The sequence below is a fragment of the Mycena indigotica genome (assembly GCF_014461135.1).
Source record: "Mycena indigotica strain 171206Taipei chromosome Unknown Mind.scaff0006, whole genome shotgun sequence".
Taxonomy (NCBI): Eukaryota; Fungi; Basidiomycota; class Agaricomycetes; order Agaricales; family Mycenaceae; genus Mycena; species Mycena indigotica.
Window position 1 is genome coordinate 1,325,396 of NW_023503005.1, and position 8,803 is coordinate 1,334,198.

The following is an 8,803-nucleotide window of genomic DNA, read 5'->3' on the forward strand; positions in this document are numbered from 1 at the left end:
TACCACCCCCATAGGTGATACCATGGATTTGGTACCTCTTAGGCCCAGGGTTCCGTGGGTTCGATTAAGCCTAAGAGGTACCAGGTAGGGGTAGCCTGAGGTGGAGGCGTCGCCCGATATAACCAGACTGTCGGTCGTGCTGTGGAAACGCCTTCTGCAACCAGCAGGAGCGGTCGTGCTGAGACAAGTCCATATACAACCAGACTGTCGGTCATGCTAGGGAAACACCCTCTACAACCAGCAAGGGAGCGGTCGTGCTGAGGCATCGCCCGATATAACCAGACTGTCGGTCGTGCTGTGGAAATGCCTTCTACAACCAGCAGGAGCGGTCGTGCTGAGACAAGTCCATATACAACCAGACTGTCGGTCATGCTAGGGAAACACCCTCTACAACCAGCAAGGGAGCAGTCGTGCTGAGGCATCGCCCGATATAACCAGACTGTCAGTCGTGCTGTGGAAATGCCTTCTACAACCAGCAGGAGCGGTCGTGCTGAGACAAGTCCATATACAACCAGACTGTCGGTCATGCTTAGGCAAGCCCTCTACAACCAGCAAGAAAGCCACACAGACACTAGAGAGAGTATCAAATGAGCATTAGCTATGTAGATCATCTCACTCACAGTTTGTGTATTGTTCACTGAGACCTATATGATTCACACCAAGTCAGTTGTCTGAAGCCATGGTCTGGCAGGTGAAGACAGAGACTTGTGGCACCGATTCCAGAGCCGGAGGCAGTGGGTCACGTGACAGGGCAGCAAAACACGTGACAATCAGCAGGAGGATGTGCGGCTGCTGTCATCATCATCAGAATGCTTCTCCTTTGCCTTACGCGTGCACCTACCTGGAGGCGGCTGAAAGCATGAGAACATCATAAGATCGGGCGGGTAGTGGGGGTAATACTGGGCAGGGAATGGGGCATGTTATGAGTACTGAAATGCTTATTAGCGACAAGCATTGATAGGAAATGATCAGATACCCATGTAGCCAGAAGGAGGAGTAAAGGCTACCAGGCCAGCAATGGCACAAGCTGACTACAGACTATTTGAGCTCAAGAGCCACTGACACTGGTGCAAAGGTTGGTGATGATACCCAAGATTAGCCAGGAGCCTAAGAACGCACCAAGCAGCACTCCATCCCATCTATTTGCCAAGATAGATGCTAATGGCAAGAGCAGCTAAACCAGAGTCTGGCTTGTTGTCTAGCTTGTCTCAAGGTCGAGGGTCGGCTGAGGACTGCAGGTGTAGAAAAGGTGAGAGAAGTGACACAAAGACACATGTCTTTGTGTCACATGTTCCTTGCGTCACACAGCAGACAAATCTAGGACACAAGAAGGCAAATCTAGTGTGTGGACAAAATACAGGAATCTATTTGAATATGGAGCTCATGCACCAACTGCAACAGCCAGCTTCAATAAGAAAGAAGATGACTACCGTGAAAATGGCCTGTCATGCTTAGTCAGAGTCTTCCAGTTAGACTCTGACAAATCAATAATCACATGACTCTAACTTGCAAAGTGCAAGCAGCGAGTTTGACTCTCTAAGCAATGCATTCAACACAGGTCCATAAATATGATGACTAATCTATTATATTGAGCTGGTATCTCCGCGAAAGCAAGAAAAAACGTGGCGTAACACGTACCGGTGTCCGCGGCGGCGCAACCGCGAGTACAGGAGCAAGTGGCAGAGTAGCCTCAACAGTAACCAAGGCTTTTGTTAAACGGATTCAAAAAACAAAGGTGTGTGTGTTTTGCAGTTAATAAGAGTGACCAAACTGACTTTAATTTGTTGTCGTTGGCCTGTATAACGACGAAAGTCAGTTTATGATTGCTTTTGTTATCCACGTTACTTACCGCCTTTGACCCAGCGCGAGCACTCGTTGTACTCGTGCCCTTGCCGTTCCCGTTTGGTGCCTGGGCGGACTTTTGTTCTTGAAGCCTGTCTTTGCCGAAATGCACCTTCATCGACAACCGCGACATCTCCGGTCAGTCGTTCTCTTGCTGACCTTCATCCGACAGCTCATGGCGCTCCCCGCCCGCCGCCACCGACAAGTTTCTCCACCTTAGTCATTCTAGGCAAGTCTTCATCTTGCAGTTTTCTTGATGTTGCTGCTGCTTGATGCCGACTCTCGGCCTTCATCGTGCCAGGTGAGTCGTTGTCTTGCTGCTTCTTGATTTTCTGACCTAGGCAGTCGGCGACTTCGGCGGGAGGCGGAATGGTTGTGGTTGTCGTCGTCGTCGTCGTCGTCCCAGGTGAGTGGTTATTGTTGCTGCTTACTTGTTTGTTGACATGCTTCCACTGAGAAAGTATCCATTGCGTCGAGTTTTGTGTGGGTATTGCTGAGCTTGAGTCAGCTCTACCTTCGAGTTATGTGGACTGGTCGCGGGACCTTGATTGGGCCCGACACCATTTTTCTGGGCTTCGAGACCGGCTCAAACGGCACTGATACAAGGTCAGCGTTGCCCTCAATAACGTTGGATAATGAGCTTACTGTGCTGTTACCAGCGCAACAACAGTGGGCGCGAAAACGCCGTTGCTTTTGTCGTTGTTGCTGGCGCCATTTGTCGCTTGAAAATCGTTTGCGCGTTATAGCGTTGGCGATCTAGGCAAGTTTTAATACAAGCCCATATCTCTATCCAAGCAGTAAGTCTCGATATCATAAAGACTTTCGTATTCTGCGTTTCTTGAAAATCGTTTGCGCGTTATAGCGTTAGCGATCTAGGCAAGTTTTTCTGGGTGCTGATTCGAGTTTGCTAACAGAGACGCCGGCGGGCGGCCGTATTCACAGTCAGATGATATCGACTTTTTTGCGCCAAGACAAGTCGGTTGTCGTTGTTGGGACCGAAAGTAGCGGCTTGTATTCGCGAGCTGCAATGGTGAGCGCTAACGCGGACAACAAGCAGGGATACTTACTGATTTGTTTCAGTTTGACGACGAGGTAAGCAAGCAGTCAAAGGAAATGTACTGGCTTTTTTGAGTGAGCGCGAACTTGAGGTTAGCGGAGCACTGTTTTCGACAATGCCTTGGGAAGACGGCTTTCGTTGTCGTTGCTGCAACTTGACGGTTTGGCGGGGACACTGCACCATGGCGCCGGGCCCCGGCTGCCAGGTTACGCCGTGAGGTTTCGCTGGCCTGAGTTGAGCCGGCGCAGTCCCGCGATTCGCGAGGGGTCGAGCAGCCTGCCGTCCCAGCCCGTAGTCAGTAGTTCGCCGCGAGTTGCCGCCCGGCATAAGTTTTGAGGGGGTGGGTTGACGCTGCCGTTTGGGCCGGAGATGGGCGGTTGGTGTGGCCAAATCGCCGTTAAACGCTGAATGCTGCTCTGGAACGGCGGCTGAATCACGGGATGAGCGTGCTGGCTAAGCCGAACTCACCGCTGGGATACCCCGCCCTGCCGCCATTTCTCCTCCATCTCCACCACCGTTCGCATGCTGCTTTTGAAAGGTTGTCGTGGTCGAAGAGGCCGTCAGCGCAGACGATCGGGATGAGGGACAAGAACAAGCGATGCGAGTCACGAGTATGTGACGGCACGCGGAAAGGTGCGCAAATATTTCATTCCTTCTACCTAATACAGTGTGTACTGACGTCTATTCTCTCAGGCAGCCTTGCTGGCGTGCGTCTCAAACTGGCGAAAGGTAAGTTAGCTACAACGTGTTGACTTTGATTAATCTAACTTACCTTGCCAGGGCGAGCACAAATACAATCTATCAAAGCAGTAAGTCTCGATATCATAAAGACTTTCGTATTCTGCGTTTGGACAAACAGACTTACCCAAGTACCAGGTTGCGATCGTGGGCATCGCTGTTTGCAAGTTGTCTTCGCTTCAGGTGAGTCGGCTGGTTAAAACAAAGGGGAGAAGAGCTTACCCAGTTGTTTTAGCATGAGCCCAGCACTCCCCGATTTGCGTCCGCTGCCCGCGATAAATGGCTTTCAGACTATGCATTTATGTAAGTGGATTGGTTGGAACAGACACTTACCTGGTCGGATTAGCTTTCTCTCCGCGCACTCCCCGATTCGGCTCTGAAAAGATAATGAGCGGGGACGCGCGCTTACTTCCGGCCAGCAGAAACTGCTGCCATTTCAAGGGCGACGTAATCTAGGGCAGCCAATCGCGTCGCTTGCAGCTGGTTTTCAGGTGAGTTGACACGAAAACTCAGTCAAATTTTTTGTAGCGCTTGAAGAGCCTGGGCAGCAAGTTTGCGCGCCAACTCCAGTACTAGTAATTGACGAGTGGTGAGTTTCTGCACCAAACTCAGACGAATATGGGCAAACCTGACAGTTGTAGCCCGATTGCGCCGAAACCAGCCCGACAAGTGTTGCTGAATGCAGAAAACGCGCTTGCGCCACTGACTGAATCTGATAATTTGGGTACATCTCACCATTATAGTCCCGCGTCAGCCCCAAACAACCCCGCAGGTGCCGCCGAACCTCTCTGGAGACAACACGCTGCCGTTGCTGCGACTTGACGGCTTTGGCGGGGAGCAGCAGCAACCTTGGGGGGCTCGTCGTTGAGAACGGAACGGATGTCGGGCAGCTTGGTCTTTCGACGATGCGACTTGACTTGTGCTTGCTGTTGACGGGCGGGGATGGAAAAGGGAGACACCGACAGGGCGATGTCCCTTGGTGTGGACTGGGGCGGAACGTGAGCAAATCATAACTTGTCAAATTTGCCCTTAACCCACCTCCTTTCGCACCAGCTCGGTAGTGTCGACATCTGGCACGTCGACCTCACGTGCCAGTGCTCCCCCGTCACCTTGCCTCATCGCGGCACTACTGCTTTCGTCTCAAAACATGCTGACTCCCCACCAACCGCCTCTGCCAACCACCTCCGCCAACCACCAGCCGCGAACACCTGCGCTGCGGCCCGGGACAGCCCGCCCCTTCCGACATTGCCCGGCCACTCGTGGCCTTGCAACACGGCCCGCGCTTCCCCTTGGCGCACGCGAGAGTTGGCACCAATGACAACCCAGCTCATCCGCCACCCAGCTGGCTCGGCACTCCACATTGCGCCGCTCCAACGCTTGCGGAATCTCGCGGGACGGCCACGGCTTCTGGCAAACTCAGGACTACACAGCCGACTACTACTACGGGGCCCCGCCGAAACGACGAACACGGGTCGGGCGCGTGGTTAGGGGCTTGTGGGCTGCGATGCGCGCGCATGTTGTCGTTGTTGTTGGGGAGCAACAGCGCTGGGGAGACAGCCGGGTCAGGGTCAAGGTGTGTAAAATCTGGCTGAGGTAATGCACAAACTCATTCTTTGAAGCAGCGTCGAACAAACCCCGAATTGTGGGACCGGGACCGCCCGACCTGCAGCGGAACCCATGCGCGAAGCTGGTCTACCCGTCTTTTCGGGGCAGGAAACCGGGATCGTGAGGGTAGAAGTCGATGGAGGACTTGCTACACTGGCCAGGTATGGTTGTTTCCGTCCGCTTCAACTAATCATGCCCTTACTTGAGTAGGTTCTCGCAGCCATTTTATGGCCGGCGGACGGGAATGGAAGTGCTGGGCCAGCTAAACGACTTGTAAGTTCTTTTCCCGTTTGTTTTAACCAGCCGACTCACCTGAATCTTGAGGTTGTGGAGGCAGCTCGCAAAGGGCACTGCCAAATGAGGCGCGTTTGTAGATAATTAGGAAACCAATTGGGGATTGCTGGGCTATAAGTGTACGCGAAGAACTTGCTATAATGGCAGTGAGCATTGCGCAGTTCTGGAAGTGAAAATATGTTGAAAGGACTTTTCGAAGAGAGTGGGGTGATGGTCGGACATCTCAAGACATTGACAAGAGTCTGTGCTAGTATTAGCCTAGTAATGAGATATATATATATTTAGAAGGCAATAGAGCATTTGAGTTGGTGCTCTGCCCCTTGCAAGTCTGCTGGGCAGCATTTGTTAAGCATTTGTGTGGTTGCTAAAATAGTAGCTAATATAGTAGCTAATTATAGAATCCCAATCAGAATCCCAATCAATGATAGGTCCAAAATCTGATCACAATATTCCAGGCTGGAACATGTGATATATTCCAGGCCGGAATATTGAATGAAAACATGCGGCAGATTGAGAATATTCCACGGATCTGCCCAACATTTTCCAGGCTGTCATATACATGACAGATGGTGAGAAAATTGAGAATATTCCACGGATATTCCTGTCATATTCCAGCCTAGAAAATGGAATGAATACAGCCTGTAATATTCATAATATTCTCAACATATTCCAGGGCGGAATATGCTCCATTGCCTGCAGTGACAACGAGCTTGAAACGAAAGACGCACCCTCTGCCCCCTCCGAAGCCCCCGTTCGGATTCGCCGACTTGCCTGGGAGAAAAAGCTACCTGGCAGTTATACCATCTCTGCCGCTCCTGGGGTTAACTCGCTCCATCTCCCCCTTGAACTTGAGTCCACTGCGAACGCGCTCAAGCTCTCCCTCTCAGGCCTGGTCGACTGCGGAGCTACTTCGGACTTTATCGACACAGAATATGTCAACCGAAATAATGTGCCGGTCCGAAATCTCTCAGTACCCATTCCGGTCTACAACGTCGACGGCACCCCCCAATGATGCTGGGTCTATTCGCCAAATCGCGGACCTCGTTCTACGGTACAACGGACACTCCGAACGCGTTCAGCTGGCTGTAACCCACCTTGGGAAACAGGACCTGATACTCGGATACTCCTGGCTCAAAAAGCATAACCCCGAGATCGACTGGGAAACGAAGGAGGTGAAAATGAGTCATTGCCCCCGCAGCTGCTCTACCTGCCGTGACGAAGAGCGGACCGAACGCGCTGAGGTCCGGCGGCTCCGACTCCTTAAATCACGACTACTTGCGGGCGCCTTCCCCACTGTTTGCGCTATCGATATCGCTGGGCCGGATGATGCTGACGACGAACTCGGACCTGCTTCGGACCCTCCGAGTCCCTCACCAGATCTCGACGATGACGAGCATCTTGAAGACGGTGACCGTATCTTCTACACCTCTTTTCGCCCAGTCGAGGAGATCCGCGCCCGGCAGTACAGTGTCCCAACGCCTTGCAGAGGCCTTCGCCCGTAACTCGGCCCCTCCGCCTTCGGAGATTCCGGATTGGGCCAAGGAGTTCCAAGACGTCTTCGACAAGGAGTCCTTCGACACGTTACCAGAACGAAGGGCTTGGGACCACGCTATCGAACTCGTCCCCGATGCGAAGCCCGCTAACTGCAAGGTGTATCCGATTTCCCCCCTCGAACAACGCGTCGCACAAGTCAAACCTAGAAAGGTACAACGACCATCGGGCTTGCCAACGATTAAGGTGTTGCGCCTTTCGGAAGTATTCCAAGTTCTTATGGTCAGTCCAGATCTCGACCGGATGTGCGGCACCCTCAAGGAAATGCCGATATTCCTCGAGTGCGCGGATGATCGCGAGCATCTCCTTGTCGTGAATCTCGTAGTTGCGCTGGACATCATTTAAGCTTTTGGAATAGAACGCTACAGGGTGCCACTTCCCGTCCGGGGCGGATTGTTGTGAAAGAACCGCCCCCGTCGCATAATCTGAGCTGTCTGCTTCAAGTCGGAAAGGCCGGGAGTCGTCCGGGATCGCTAAAACGGGCTCTGATACGACCGCGTCCTTGATGGCTTGAAAGGCGGCGGCTTCGGCGTCTCCCCAGGTCCATTTCTGGTCTTTCTTGGTGAGCGCGAAGAGAGGTTGCGCTAGGGCCGAGAAGTCCCGAATGAACCTGCGGTAGAAATTAGCGAACCCCAGGAACTGCTGAACGTCCTTCTTGTTTTCGGGCGGAGGCCATGCGGAAACTCCGGCGACCTTAACGGGATCCATTTCGACGTGGTTGTGCGAGATAATGACCCCCAAGTACTCGATTGACGATTTCTCGAAGTCGCACTTTTCCTTGCGAAGGTACAACTTGTGCATTCGGAGCCACCGAAGGACCTCCCGGACGATCTCGCGGTGCTTGCGGAGGTCCGAATGTGCGATAAGGATGTCGTCAAGGTAGATCATAACGTCGCCTGAAAGAATGAGATCCTGGAAAATGTCATTCATCATCGTTTGGAACGTCGCGGGGGAGTTTGTCAGGCCGAAATACATCACCAAAGGTTCGAACAACCCTCGGTTAGTCCGAAAAGCCGCCTTCCACTCGTCTCCTTCTTTAATCCGGACGTTGTTAAAGCCCCAACGAACGTCGAGTTTGGTGAAGTAACGGGCACCCTTGAGTCTGTTGATAAGGTCGTTAATCAACGGAAGGGGGTACCGGTTCTTAATCGTCATTGCGTTGAGGGCGCGGTAGTCCTGGACAAACCGAAGCCCTCCGTCCTTTTTCTTAACGAAGAAGACGGGGGAAGCCATCGGAGATTTCGAAGGGCGAATACGGCCCGTGGCAAGTCCCTCCTCGATGAACTCGTCAAGTTCGCGCTGTTCGAGGGGGGAAATCGGATACACCTTGCAGTTAGCGGGCTTCGCATCGGGGACGAGTTCGATAGCGTGGTCCCAAGCCCTTCGTTCTGGTAACGTGTCGAAGGACTCCTTGTCGAAGACGTCTTGGAACTCCTTGGCCCAATCCGGAATCTCCGAAGGCGGAGGGGCCGAGTTACGGGCGAAGGCCTCTGCAAGGCGTTGGGACACTGTACTGCCGGCGCGGATCTCCTCGACTGGGCGAAAAGAGGTGTAGAAGATACGGTCACCGTCTTCAAGATGCTCGTCATCGTCGAGATCTGGTGAGGGACTCGGAGGGTCCGAAGCAGGTCCGAGTTCGTCGTCAGCATCATCCGGCCCAGCGATATCGATAGCGCAAACAGTGGGGAAGGCGCCTGCAAGTAGTCGTGATTTAAG